General features: G+C 50.6%; 1 protein-coding gene across 4 annotated transcripts in view; it reads right to left on the bottom strand.

The window, feature by feature from the left end:
- The window catches only part of LOC116428396 (uncharacterized), a 46,025-nt gene that overhangs the window by 30,752 nt on the left and 268 nt on the right, over positions 1-15,005 (bottom strand). The gene's annotated exons all lie outside the window — the stretch shown is intronic.

Below are 15,005 nucleotides of genomic sequence, written 5' to 3'. Positions count from 1 at the left end.
TGTAATATTCTTTATCCTTTCGTAGCTAAGGGAAACGATAGCACGAGTAATAAGCTATGGCAACTATCTTCGGTCGTTAGACATAGTTATCCGGTTACTTACGTTACTGAACATTCCCGTTCGAAACGAATCTTCTTGTCGCAATCGTCTTCGAGCGATTCGGAAGCGCCGGTCATCGGTGACCGCCGAGCCAGCCGGCGTTAATCTCAGTCTCGGAATCCTTCCCGGTTATTAGCTTCCGCTTTCGCGCGGAGTTTCCACAATGCTCGCCTTGTGCGACCGATTTTTCGGTCCAATTTCGCTCCGCCGCGACCTGTTCCGCGAAACCAGCCCCGAGTCGCGGCAACCCTGATTGCCTGTGCGCGATTTTTCGCCGGGGATACGCTTCCATTATGGGGGAATATATTGAAGCTCTTAAAAAGATGATTTATCGTCGACGGTAAATCACTGTTTACGATACCGGTCCTCGGCTCCCAGAGAGAAATTCTTCGCGGGGCCTCGCGTCGGGCAATCCGTCGCGATCGCGCGATTCCGACGTGTACAATTCCCTTTCCGCCGCTCCGGCAACGCCCGGAATTCATATTGTTTTCCTCCGAAACGAGGCCCGGACTTTCCCCCGCCTGCCGTGCCCTTCGCTCGTCGTTTCCTCGGCTTAATTGGCGGACCCGGGGGATCTTCGCGGACCGGCAGGGAAATTCCGGGCAAATGAGATTCAACGAAATAACTGTTTTAATAAAGTTTAGCACGGATTTAACGCTCGCCTTAAAGTATTCATTAAAAGCGACCCCGAGTTTCTATCTGGTCACTGTTTTCGTCGAACGCTCCTCGCCCGATTAATTAGCGTTTTAAGTACTCCGCGCCTGGGAATAGCCGCGGAAGGTTATTCGACGGTGTGTCGCGTTAATCGAGAAAAGATCAACGAAATCGCTGGAATGCTGTCCGTCAACTGCCTGTCTTACGGCTTTTTTTGTGCGCTCCGAGAGCTGCTTTGCAATCGCGTCGTTCGAATCGTCTAGGAATATCAGAGAGTTTCCGATTCTGTGTCTAGAATTCGTCCAAGCTGCGTCAATTAGTAACAGGAAAATGATATTTCGCGTGAACCCGAAGGAACTGAACGACATTTGTGTTTGTTGGACGCTCCGCCGCCAGCCTGACGCGACACTCCGAGTCGAGGGGTCAATTCCGCGGCGGGAAACGGCTCGGCGGGCAAAAGCGCGCCGGGTTAAGCTCGAAACGGGCTGGAAAACCGTTCCGCCGGCATTGTATGCAAATCGGCGCGGTGAAAACACGCGTTATCCGCTCGCGTTCCGTCTGGCACGGCACGAAAACAATGTTCGCAGGCCCGAGGCGCGTTGCGACACGGGTTCGCGTCATACGGAGCAGCTGAGAGGCCCTCGGCTTATATGGTCCCGTCCGAATCCCTCGGACACGCTCGCGGACGGCCTTAAAGTTCTGCTGGACGTACTTCGCTCTCGCACCGAACCGCTCGTTCTCTTAGGGCATCGCGATCCGACCGATTTCACGTATAAGAAACTCATAGAGCGAAACAATCACGAGCAATTAAGTTTGATGGAGTCTACGGAGCAGTGTCTGGCTATGGACAGGGGCAATTCTACTGACCCCAGTTAGCGTGCTATCCATTTACAGCAACAATGCGACAACGTGAAAGTCGGGATGTAGAAAGGATACTTCAACGTTCTCAATTGTTGCTATTTATACATATAAAAAGTTTCCTTTAAACTCATCCTATCAAAATAAAATTCCGAAAGGAATTAGATATAAATATATGCATAAATAGCAACAATTCGAAACGTTTTCTGATTCCCGACTTTCGAACTGTTGCATATACATCGCAACATGGCTGTAATTATAATACTGCTCTGGAATAAAATCGCTGTGACGCCGTTGCCGGAGCTAAGGGTAACCGAGTAACTGAAAAATTGTGAACTTTAAAGTCGCCGACGTTCGAGGGGGATTGCGTAGTATCTCGAAGGGGTGTGAACCTTTTTCGCGGCACGTCCCAGAACTATCGAGACGCTTATGAAACGCTCGTCGGCCGAGCGCGCGACGAGATCGTGCGTCGACCGCCGCTCGCTGACCTTAATAACCTCGTTGGCTGTTCCCGACGATCAATTAATTACCGCCTAATTGGCGTCCAAGCGCCGGTATCGTCGCGGCGAACCTGTAACGCTGTAACCGAGCGGTGCGGCGACGTGTCCCTCGCGTCGTTAACGAACAAACAGCGAGCCACGTAGAAAAATCCGCCTCGTGGCTCCTGTTTGTTCCCACGTTTTTAGGGGATCGATCTGGGCTGGCAGTGGTTCAACTTATGGAAGACGTTAGCGATGATGATCGGAGTACTTGCGCAACTTTCTGGATATAGGAGACTCGTCTTTCAAAGAATCCAACATTCACGATTAGAAAATGAAAATATAGATCCTCTAATGACCAGAAGAACGTGTTCGTGGGTCAAATTGATCCGTAGTAGAGATAGGCATATGAGAATATCGGTAAACCTAGTATTAAACAATTTACGAGGAGTCTCTGGGACACAGCCCCGACTAAGCCGGGAATATCTCGCGAGATGAAGCGCAACGTGTTAGCTATTCCGCGCAAGAAACAAGTAACAAGGCCCAGACATGCGCCGGCGTAGTTCCCAAGCGTCTCTTCCTCGACGCAAGCTCGCACCGCGAGAAAAACCGTTCGAAGAAGCGTACCCATTAGCGAAACGGCAACTGTTGCGTCTCGAAGGGGTTCGCGTTACTCTCAGCTTTCATCGTTAAAGTGCCCTAGCGATCCGTAAAGCCATCGCGACCAATTGAAACCGAAACTAGCAGGAGCGATCGATGGAAAGCAAACACAACGGCGGTGCAGCCCGACTCGACGGATCGGCTCGGAAAGGGCACGCGCCCCGAGTGTTTGCCGGTCCACCCTCGCCTCCCGAAAGGGGGCCACCGATTTTCCCCCCTCCGAAAAAGACGAGCGGGTTTCCCTTTCGTGTTCCCGCGATCGGCGCGGCGCGGCCACGCGGTCTCATTGCCAAATATGGCTGGCCGCGGTATTCTTAGCACTGCTCGAGCGCGAACGACACTCGCCGGAGCCGGCCGAGCGGACCGCTCCGTCCTCTCCGCGCGCACGCACGGGACGGGGATCGAACCGGAGGAAGGCTTTGAGAGGCCTTTCGAAGAGGAACGCCGGCGCGAGGATGAAACCGAGGTGTCGGCAACGAGAAAACAGCCGGCCCGGGGGAAAAGAATAAACAGTTTACACGACAATGAGGATCTCTCTGCCCCTTTCTCCCTTCGAACCCCTCCCTCGAACGGCGCCCGAGCTATTTCTATTCGACTATGCTGCAACTATGTGCATTTTATTATTAATATCGGTGACCGGCGCTCCGCGCGCGACTTTCTTCCGTATCGAAGCGAACGAACGCGAGTCGAGCTCGAACTTTCAGCTTCGCTGCGGATATGTCAGATCGGAGAAGATCCCGAGGTTTTCGAGGATGATCGGACGTTAACAGCCATCGGTGGTTTTCCTCGGTCGAAGGGACAGCTCCCGAATCGAAAGCCACGCTCGAAGAGCTCGCGGCAGGAAGAAACGCGAGAAGCCGCGCGGAACGGGTCAACGAACGACACCAATTATTTTCCTCCGAGAGATTCATCCTCGACACAGCCGATCGCGATTATGTCACAGCGCCGGCTGGCTCGCCACGCGAGAGGCGAATAATCTCGAGGCGGCGGAGCCGTTTGTTCGCGAGATAAAGAGCGGAGGGAAGAGGTTTTTCCGCGGGGTTCTCGAGAGTAAACAAGACCGGGAGCGTACCGCTCGGTTTCATCGGGACCGCGGCTGCGGGAGGATGCAGCGGCGGGACGCCGACGGAAAACGGCCAATACAGCGTTCCCCGCGGCGCCCCGCTCGAATCGATACTTTAATTGAATCACCGGCGAGCCGATTCTGTTCTAGGCTCTCGTCTGGAACCGCGGGGGAATTAATCGAACGACTCGCGCGAGCGGGAACGCCGCGCTCCTCCGTTTCTTGCGAACTCAAATCGACCGTCCGCATCCCTGGAGCGGGGAGAGAGATAACGAGACGTTGTTGTGCAATTATCGCGCATTACATAAGCCCCTATTTTCTCGCGGGGTTCGAGAAACCGAATTTCCGAGATTCAGAATGAGAGACGATCCCGACCGGAGATACCGTTTCGTGGAAACGGCCGATAGACCCGATCCCGTGTCGAATCGGGAGACGGGCGGGTTGCGAAACGACGAGCAATTCCGAAACTTCGGGCAATATTTAATAACGTCGGTCGGACACGGATCAAGCGCTGAAGAGCCGCCAGAAAGCCGCGTTATTTTCGGATCGGTTCGCGACATTGCAGCCGTCCGGCGGCCGCGTACATGCACGGAATTGCACGCGGGAACGTTGCACCAGTACGCGGTCGGCGTTGGAGACACCGTTTCTGGATCAACGGGGAATCGCGTGAATCACGCTCGCCAGTTGCCTTGTAATATCGAATCGAACACGTGTTGAATCGCGACTGGCGTGTACCGATATCGTTCGTGTGTTTCCCGTCGAAATGGAATCCCATTTTCTTATTATTAACCCCCTTGACCTACAATATCATGTCGGACCGACGACGAGGAGTTTCGACTGAATTTCAGAAATCTTATGTATCGTGCTTAAATACGAACCATAGGGCAAGTGGATAATATTCAATAATTAAAGTGGATGTAGATCCGCCATAAACTTTTAAACTTGTTACCTAATTATTAAACTCCAAAGTATATCGTAAGATAAGGGACTAACGTCTACCCGAGATCCCGTGGTTAAACCTTGGACAACAGCTCGTCTACTTCAAAGTTTCTACACTTCCAGTTGAAAAAGTTTCTGCATCGACTGGGCGAGAGCCCTACCAGGGGTGAACAAGTAGGACACATTGCACGGAGACTCTAGAATCGGTTGGTTCGACCGAAGTATCGAATATCTCGATTCTCCCGGCCGCGAGGTACTTTTCCTCGATGATTCCTTTTTAATAAATAGATTACCCGAGCCCATCAGGTTCGCCCGTACCCGGAGCAGACAGGTTCGCGTAGGGTTGCGGCGCGCCCACCTCTCGATTTCTGGGTCAGGTCGGGAAGGGTGTGGTGAATGCCTTGAGAGCGCTGATCGCCGGATGATTTATCGAAACGAGGCTGCCCGCAATTTTATTAGACGGCAGCGGAGGAGACCTTCGCGACCGACCGCTCGTCGGTCCGCGCTCTTCCCGCGGAAAGGCGCGGCTTTTCCCCGTCCGAGATCGGCTCGTCCTTCGCCCCGAAACGAGCCGAGTCCTTCCCGCCGATCGATTCGGGGGAATTATGTACGCCACCAACAGCAGCCACTTTCCCGGCGGCCGAACTACTTCGCTCCTGGCTGAGTTAGGGTATCGGCTATAGGCTAGACCTCTCTGACTCATGCCGCCGATACCGTGTTTATTTATTTACTCGTTTCCGCGACCGCGCGTTGCCTGCGTGACCGCGTGCAAATGTGCGCACTTCGAAAGATACGATTTATTGAACCCCGTCCATTTCACGAGTCCCGCAATGGAGATTCCGTGGGAAGTCAAAACGGACCTGCCTTCTAATGTCTCGTACGAGTTGTTCAGCTACGGTGAACCGTACCGGCACTTTTCCTATCGTAACCAGTCGACTGGCTACAGAATAAAGGTAAACGAGTTAGATGATACGTTCTTTCCAGTGGAAACAGGAAGAGAGGAGAGAAACTAATCGAGGAAACGCAAAATTTTAATCGTTCGACCGGTTCCTGGTACGGTTAGTGTTAGTACGTAGAGTTTTCCGTGCTCGGAGGATAGGGCAGAGAATGCTGCGTCGTATCAGTGGTCGATGAGACTTCTTGCACCGGCACGACTAATCTTGTAGAAAAGCTTAGCGGATTGTTCGGGGAAATCGTAGGAGATAGAATCAGGTCAGCGGCGAAAGCGAAAACACCGGTTCTCGGAAGGCTATTTATTCGAATGTTCTCTTCGGTCGCGGGATAAACCTATCTGCCTATTACTATAATGCACTTAATCGCGTTACGTAATCATTACTTTGCTTGATGAAACCTCTCGACGCATTGAATACCGCTGCCTCTATTCGCTTTCCACTAGATACGAACTGTATCTGTAATGCTTTATCTCCGCGTATTCCTGGCTCGCACGGTACCGCAACGCACGTCTAATTACGAATTATAATTTATCAAAACCACTCGCAGAAACGTTAATAATCTCCTCCGCGACGCGTTAATATCGCGACGCGCACCGACGAGTGCTCGGCAACCGTGAGAAAGACGTTCCGAGAAAATCTTCGCCGAGGTTCCATCCGACGAAACTTTTTCCTCGCGGTCGAGACACTCGTCGCGAACAAAAGATTCCCTCCGCCGCAGGAAACGGTGCCGGGGTTAACCCCTTGGCTACCGTTGGCGTCTAAAGGCGCTTGAAAAATTTGGTTTCGGTGCACCGTTGGCGCTCATAGGCGGCTGTAAAGTGTTATTGATAGTAATTGCAGCGGAGCTCGCTTAGATCTGACGTCATGCATTGTGTAAATGTGATTATTTTAGATTGGTTTGATTTTGTCGATTCAGCGTTTCGATAGTTTCCGTAGACTTTCTTAGAAATACGCGCTGACGCAACATTCTGCCGTAGCCGAAGGGTTAAACCGCGAGGCCAGAAATGTCAGCGTGGCGAGGGGCAACGCGATGACCGTAATGGGCGGGAGAAAAAAAAGACTGAATACGGAAATAAGTCTTACGTGGGACGACAGAAAGCCGAGGTGCAAGGTGCAAGAGCAGCGAGCAGGTTGCCCGGACGATGGAAAAACAGGAGCGGCGCAAGCCGAGGAGAGAAGGAAGCGAGAGGTCTGGGCCACATAAACGCCGGTGAGAGTGAATGGATCGATGAAACCGTCTCGACGCACCGGCCGCCATCGCCAAAACATCGTCTCGTGGGCCAAAATGTCGGCGTTCATCGATCTTTGGGATTAGCCGTGCGATTTGCCAAACTGCCGGTATCGTCTGTCGTTCGGCAGTTTCGTTGCAATATTCGGCAAATAATCTTAACCCCTTGCCCTATGACTCGTTTCTCGACTTTCGTCGATGCAACTATCTCATCGTTGACCGTTTATTGGTAAAAGACAAATTGTAAGCATATTCTACGTCTACGCATGCTCTTGAGTATGATTGATTGCAGAAGAATATTTACTTTGATTTCGAACGAATCGAGTAACCTCAATGTTTGTTACATCATATTGAAAACCTTCGCTAGTCCGACGCGTCGCTGTAAGGCGAGGGGTTAAAGTTCCTTTCAACCGAGGAGAACGAATCAACTTGCCCCGTACTTTCAACCGCGTTGAAGTGTCTTGAAGATGCTCAGTGGAATGTATCCGACGATCAGACAGCGCGGAGTACAGCGATGAACCGATAGATAAATAGAAATCGTCCAAGATTCGATAAGCGACTGAACAAAGAAACGCTGGACGCGTAATATCTCGGACTCGTCACGCAACGATATTTATTAAAAATTTCACATTCCTCGGACAGTTTCACTGTTCCGCCGTCCTTTTCTTTCTACGCGGTTGCACGTGCGCTTTCGAAAACTTTCAAGCGGCAAAACGCGAATAGAACTCGCGAGCGAGATAAGAATCCGATTACGAGAAACGCACGGGACGAGGATCGAACGAGGGTAAACAGAAATCGCTGATCGCAGCTGCGAACTTAACACTTCGCTGACTATTTACCGATCCTCGAGCGTGCTCTTTCGCGGGCGAACCTCGAGAGCCATTGACTCGATGGCAGCGTCGTCTTTGGTTAAACAATCCCGCGTCGCCGGGCGAAGACCTTAAAAAGTCCGCTGCCAGTTGCCGCGATTACCAGCTACCGCTCGCTGCCAATTCGTCCGGGGCCGCGGCGCGGAGTGTCCACGTAGCCCTGGGGTTGTTGACCCAGTCGAATCGCAGGATTTCGTGCGACACGGAGCTTCTAATCGCCTCGTTGCGTGTCCAGGTTTCGTCCATGAACAACTCGAAAGTCGCGTCGCCGACGTGTGAAATTCGAAATGGAAACGATGCGACTGAGACACGAAAGATCTCGCGATTAAACGAGCCAGGTGTTCGAGAAGACGCTGCGATCTCTAATTATCCGAGACCGCCATTGGAAATGATCTCGTCTGTTCAACGTATCCTCCGGCGTTACGCAAAACGATTATACACGGTTCTTGCCAGCCAATTTACATACGCGAATCGTTTCGAAGCAAGCGAAACAAGTAGGCAACCATTGATCTTCGTCTCCGCATAATAAATCCATTGTGACGCTCGCGTTGCGACACCTGGTTAGACGATAACGCGGCTGAACTGTTCTCACGAGCGGGAGACTCGCGGGCCGATTTATTCGGAATCGGTCGGCCGATCGGGGAAGATCTCTAGACCGCCCGGAGAAGAGAAATTTAGGGCAGCCGAGGGAAGAAACCGAAGGAATCGCGAGCGAGTCACGTTAATCGGCTGTTTCACAGTCGGTCAAAACGATGAATCGACGCACGCATGCAAAACAGCGCGGATCGGCGGCCCTCTTTGATCTAGAAAGTCCGCGGTAACTCGAGCAGAACCGTTCACTTTCCCGATTTCTACTTATTCTCTTCTTCTCGTCGCTTCGTTTCTTATCTTTCGATCGAGTCCGTTGTCCCTTCATATTTTTCGGCTATTATCGAAATCCATGATATCTTCAGAGAAGAACAAATGATTCGGTACGTTGTATACAAGACTTTCCAATTTTCCTACGTGAAATCAATTGGCGACCGAGAGACACTTCTCCGGTGTGAAGGGTTCAACTCTCAGCCCTCGCGGTTCAAAGCGGAAACCGCCGAATTCTTCCGAGCGACAGCGCCGGAGCTGAAAGGGATTCAAAGGCGGCGAGCGCCGAGAAGACAACGCGCGAAAGGAAGCGGCGCGCAAAGAACAAAGATACAATTGCCGAGGAGTTCCTCCTCCTCCGGCACGATGACATAATCGATGACTGCGTGCATGCAAATCGCCGTTGTTCTCTCGGCGGCGATCTGCCCACAGCGGCGTGCCTCGATGTTTACGGACCCGGCCGTATGATTAACTTCGCGTACGATCGTTGCAAAAGCTAGGGAAACGGTTACGTCGAAGACGCGTAACGGACCGACACGACGCAACCGTGATCCGACTACCGAAGGGAATCCGAGCCGCGGGGGAGGACCGAGGAATTGCGTTTCCCGCGGCCGCGCGCATTATTTAATGCCCGATCTATCCGGTTAGCGGATTAAAAATGGCCGCCCAGCGGAAAGTAGGTGACTCCTTGCGTGGAAAATTCAGACAAAAGCGTGGCGTGCATCAATTGCTTAAATAACGGAGCAAACAGAAACTACGATTACTGATCCGTTGCTGTTTGAGTAACTAAATCATCTGTTTGCAACTTAGTCTTCGAAGCATGATAATTCCATCTCGCCGAAATGTCGATATTCGTCAAAGGGTTAACCTTTCACCTACAGCAGAACTAGCAGCGAAGCTATACCTCTGTACAAGGTTTGACGCGGTCCGCGTATCGTAAATGTAACATCACTGTGATTTGACACGGATAGAACTTACCAGTGTACAATTACGTTGGATTAGACTATAATGACAACTATCGATAACGTGCCGTTGAAAAGTACGATACACACGAAAGCTGTAGCGGCGTAGAGTAGCTAAAAGGTTGATAACCACAGCACTGTCACTCGAAGAATAGTGTAAAAGTGAAGCGCGATGGTTACGGTTTACGAGAAACAAGGAGAGACATCTCCAGATCGTTATTACTAAATATTACAATCGTTACGCGAAAAACGGGACTTTTATCCCCGCTCCGCTCTACAGGTCTCGGCCGACGCGTCCGCCCATTACGCGCCGTTTCTACTTATCGTAATCGCGAATGCAGCGCGCATCGGGTAAATTATTAAAATCGAGTTGCCCGCCGGCGAGCGGGTGCCGTGGTTGCACCGGGAAAAGCGTTGTTCCACACTTTTGATGCGTCTTTGCATAAGGAATCCACCGTCGGACCCGCTTTTACCATCATTACGGCTGCGTTCTGTGCCTGGAACGCGAGCGCGCAGGAATCGCGACGCGAAGTGCACGCTGAGTAATGAGGATGGAACATTCGCTCGCATTTGCTGCCTCGGGTATCAAATGTTCGTTAGAGCGAATTGATGGAACTCCCTTCGCGACCGGTCGGGAAAAAACTCGCGCGCAGATGATCTCGATCGCGGCGAGGGATCGCCCACCGATGGATCTGGATCCTGACCTAAAAATTAGCGGCCGATTTCGCGAAAGCGGCTAGGCACGTTCCGAGCAACCGCGCTTGCAACTCCGTCTTGAGTGGCTGGCTCAGCATTTTCGCGACTCAAGTGTCCGCTCGACGCTTTCAGGAGCCATCATCCGGAGCGCAGCCGGCCCGGCCGGGAGAGCTTCGCGAGAGGAACAAGCGGAATCCACGCGAAAGACCTGGTACCCCGAAGAAAGCGAACAACGCGAGAGATTTCTTGGCCAACCGATTTCCGGACACTTGCGGATAATTAAGGCTAGAACTACCAGTCGACGTTACTCGAAATTATTTTACGAATCGATAGCTGCACTCTCATATGAGACAAGAAAACAATTTCTCCGATAATTCCTCGGTGAATAATTTCTTATCATTTCAATGTTTGAGAAAAGAGAAACCGGGAACCGATCGTTTCGACCTGTCTGGTAGTTCTAGTGTTAAATCGGCTCGGGAAACTTCGAGTCTAGGCGCAACCTCGTCGCACCCAGGAAACCGACGGCTAGTTTACCTCTAGCTGGAAAGATCAAAGCCGCGGACCTAATAATTACGAAGAGGAAACATCGAACCGTGTCACGTTCGTCTGCGAGGAGCTGTCGAAGAAGTAGCTGGCGTACGGAGGCAAAGAGAAGCAACTACTCCCTTCAATTTAGCCGGGGACTTAGTGCTTCCGGCTAATTGAGACGAACGTAAACTCCTCAGGGGACTACTTATCTCGAGTATGAAGAAAATGCGCGAATATAAACAGCTTTGCTACCTTCCGCTCTCTGGCCGCTAATTAATTACTAATTCTGCCTCTAGATTCTCGGGCGATCTTTTTAGATCCTTGCATTTCAAGGGACGTCGATCGATAACTGTTGGCAAATTAATTAAGGCTGCTCGTTGAAGGCGTCAAAGGCCGTACCCAATCGAATCAACAGATCGAAGCTCTCTCGACGCGAATCGAACGAAAGGGACGCGATGAATTCCGCGAAGAGGAGCTGGACAACAACGATAAACAATACTCCCGTTAATTATACGGGAGCCGGGTAAGAAGGGCGAGCCATAAGCGTGCAGGACGCCCCCGAGCATCGCGCAGAAACGCTTCGGGGCAGCGAAGAATACGCGAATCTGGGACAGTTTGATCGATAATGGCGTAAACCTGGCCGCGGCGAGTCCGGGCACGGCAGCCTAATTGGATCCTCCTTAAATAAGTATTTCAATTTATCCGCAACGCGGCACCCGCGCAGAACGGCAGCGTAAATCTCTGCGCGGGGCGGCTTCGACACGCGCGGCAAGATTAACAGGTATTCAGCGATCCTCGTCGGTCGTTCGAAACATCCCGCGGACGTGTTTGATCGGCTTCGAAATTAATTTCGTGCACGATCTCGTAAAGATATTTGCTCTTTTTCTGTTTGCTCGTAGTCTATACGTGTCGCGAAAGATAGTCGTTCGCTGTACGATTAATTGGAGCAGTGTTATCTAAATGTGACCATCTGTGGATCTCTTCTTCCCTTATTTCATCCCTTTCGGGTCGCATTGCATTCATTGATAGATAATTGTGGGCCCAATCATCTTAAGCTTCTACTATTGTGTACGTTAAGGCCCACAGAGGATCAGGTTTTCCATGTTGGTCACAGAGAATATTGGATATTCGACTCTGACGCGGAAGGAACATTAAATTTTCGATTCGAATTCGCAAAAAATATGAAACTCTCTATTCCGGCGCAAAAGACAAAGCTTGCCCATTACCGGCTCAAAGGATTCCAGAATCCCAGCGAGCCCCGCTTTCGCGAGCTGGGAAACAAGCGGAGAGGAACCCGCGCTCTCGAAAATACCGTGGGCTTCTGTCGTTCGGCCTTTATTCGGATTTCGCGACCTACTCGTTCAAGGTCACGCGTCGTCTGCAGCATTCATAGTGATGCACCGGCGTGCATTCTGCGCCGACGAGAATCGATAAACCACGGCAAAGGGATTAAAGCCCGGCCGGCTGCACGACCCGCCCGCGAAATTTTCGCCCGCCAATTCCCGCGCCAGCATCTCCTCCCGGCGGACCTGTCCCACGGATCCCGAATTAATCAACGGATCCCGCGATAAAGAAAGGTTAACGAATCTCTTTCCCGATAACACCGGGGAGCGCGTCGATATCGGCGCAACCGGGATTATCGAATCAAATTGAAAGCAGTTATCTATCGACGAGCTACTCCTTCAGAGCCAGTGATGCAGTCGTTTTATTTTAGAACTTAATCACGCTTTAATCGCCAATTCGCATAATGGGTGGTGCCGATAGCGGTCGCGAAATGTTGGAAAATGTTCTCCATAGAACGAACAAGCTACAATTCACAGTGGAATCCGTGGGAATCCGGGAAAGTGACACTGCCGAATCTTTGTTGAGAATGCTTGCGTAAGAACGCGTCAACAGATAATGCAGCGGCAGCGAATTATGCAACGCGAATGGAAAAACGAACGTGAGCACTATCGCGATGCTTCCTGGAGCTAATAATACGAACGGACTATGTTGGAAAGACGAGCTGAATATCGTTCGGTTCTTTTCACCGGAGAAATATTCTAATGAATTACGTGTGCCTCGCGTTGATGCACCCACCGCGCCACGTGACGAGCGTTAAACCCGTAACGCGCGGTTATCTGTAACAACAAATTGGAAGGGACACGGTTGCGTCATCGTGGATGCGAGTTCGCAATTGCAAAATTGGCTTTGCGTCGCAAAGAGACGCCTCTCAGCTGGTGCCGCACACGAAGAAACCTTACGACCGTCTCTCTTGCACGGTGCCGTTCAACGAATGCAGCGTGATAAGAAAGTTCATTCCTTAACCCTCTATCGGCCGAACTTGTTTTTTTCATTTTTATCTTGTAATACTTTGTAATTTGCCACTTTGCTATGCAGAATCGAATAAATCAACAGAACTCCAGTATATCGGTATGCGATTTCAAAGTCACACGAGCCTGTAGAGGGATAAATAAATGATTCTATACACCGAAACGTACTTAGACTCTTCTCACTTCGAGCAAGAAGGATATCCGTGACTGTCGCAGGAGGTAGTCAACTTCCTTGGTCAACAGGTTACAAACCTATTTCTCAGCTATCGAGTTCTGACTAACTCTTTCGAATATTCGCGTTTCGAATGAAATAAATTGCAAATCATCAATGTTCCGTCGAGACGAACGAAAGCTGTTTGTCAAGCTTGGAACCGTTGTTCCAATTCTTTTTGGGAAAAAACTGAAGTTACTGATAGTCGTACAGTGTAATACTTCGTTTCAAGTTTTTCAGCCAGCTGGCAGTGTTATCAACCAACGGTAAACGCGTAAATAGGTGGAAATAAAAATGTATACAAATCGAAACTCGAGTTGTGATTGAAGTTGGCGAATTGTCTAGCGAATTCTGTGCAGCTTGGACTGTTTTCTTGTTGAAAATCGCGTGCCTCGACGAGTTATGAGCATCGTCGGCAACGTGCGTGGCCGAGCGTTGACCAAACAACGCTCGCTAATCTGTATTCGAAATCAGAAACCGGACTGCAGCGATTACAATCGCGCGAACGTGCAGCTCGCGGATAAATCCGAGCCGATCTAATTTTAGATCGGCTCTAATCACTCGGTCGCGACGCCGAACGTGTTTACGAAAAAAGATTTAATTAATCCGCGAACGGGTGCACGCGGTCACTCGATATCCGATTCTCCGGTGGAACAAACAAGAGATTGGCGAGAATCTTCGGATATCGTGCAACGAAAAATGCGACGCCCCGGATTAGTGCGAGACTCGATTCGTTCGCTTGACAATAGTTGAATTCCAACGAAATTCCCGTTAAGGTGAAAAATGAGCTCCAAGTGAAAACGAGCCGAACGCGACTTAAATCGGATAACAATGGTCTCTCGCTAAACCGGGGAGCGAATTTTTCCTGCGTTATTCGAGGAACTTAAGAAACCTCATTGTCATCCGATGCGTAGTGTGTTTGTGCTCATTTTGCTCCTGAAAACACCGCTGATACAATGACGATGCTTTAATAATCGATATTGTTCGATATTTTAGCAACAATTTCCGTTTAATTGACGAACGTGGCGCGATAAAGGTTCAGAACGCTTCTCGCGATCCGTGCTACCTCGTCGCGTCCCGAGGAAGAATATCCGAGGGAAAGCGTGAGCAAACGGTGCGGAGCCAACTCTGTTTGCACTCATCCGGGGTAAATCGTTCGCACTAAAGCGGACAGTACTGTAGTTATTTTCGGTGTCCGGCGCGAGCAACACGTTTCTGCCCGAATACGAGCATTCTTCGATGCGAAACTGGTCGAACCACGTTGCACAGGCCCGAGTATCGACACTCTATTCAAATCGATAGCAATAATCGTCCACCGCGAATTTCCATAAGGAACTAATTATAGATGATGACAGTGGAAGGTTACGATTCACGCGACTTCGGTTCGCCGTCACTGCTAAACCTAGCGAAAATTACCGACCATATACGCCGTCGACGAAATTAGCGTTAACGATTCGAGGTAGACCGTGAAAACGAGTAAAATGTAACTGCCGACGAGAATACACCGCACCGTGAACACGGTTATGTTTCTGCGCTCGTCGAACGTCAGATGTCAGAAACGCCGAAAAACCAACCCCCATGGTGGTCCGTCCTCTAGTTCTCTCATGTTTTCAGTGACAAATCGACAAACAGAATA

Source organism: Nomia melanderi, chromosome 12, assembly GCF_051020985.1.
Source record: "Nomia melanderi isolate GNS246 chromosome 12, iyNomMela1, whole genome shotgun sequence".
Classification (NCBI taxonomy): domain Eukaryota; kingdom Metazoa; phylum Arthropoda; class Insecta; order Hymenoptera; family Halictidae; genus Nomia; species Nomia melanderi.
The sequence above is the reverse complement of the archived record's forward strand: the minus strand, read 5'-3'. Positions and strand labels throughout refer to the sequence as shown.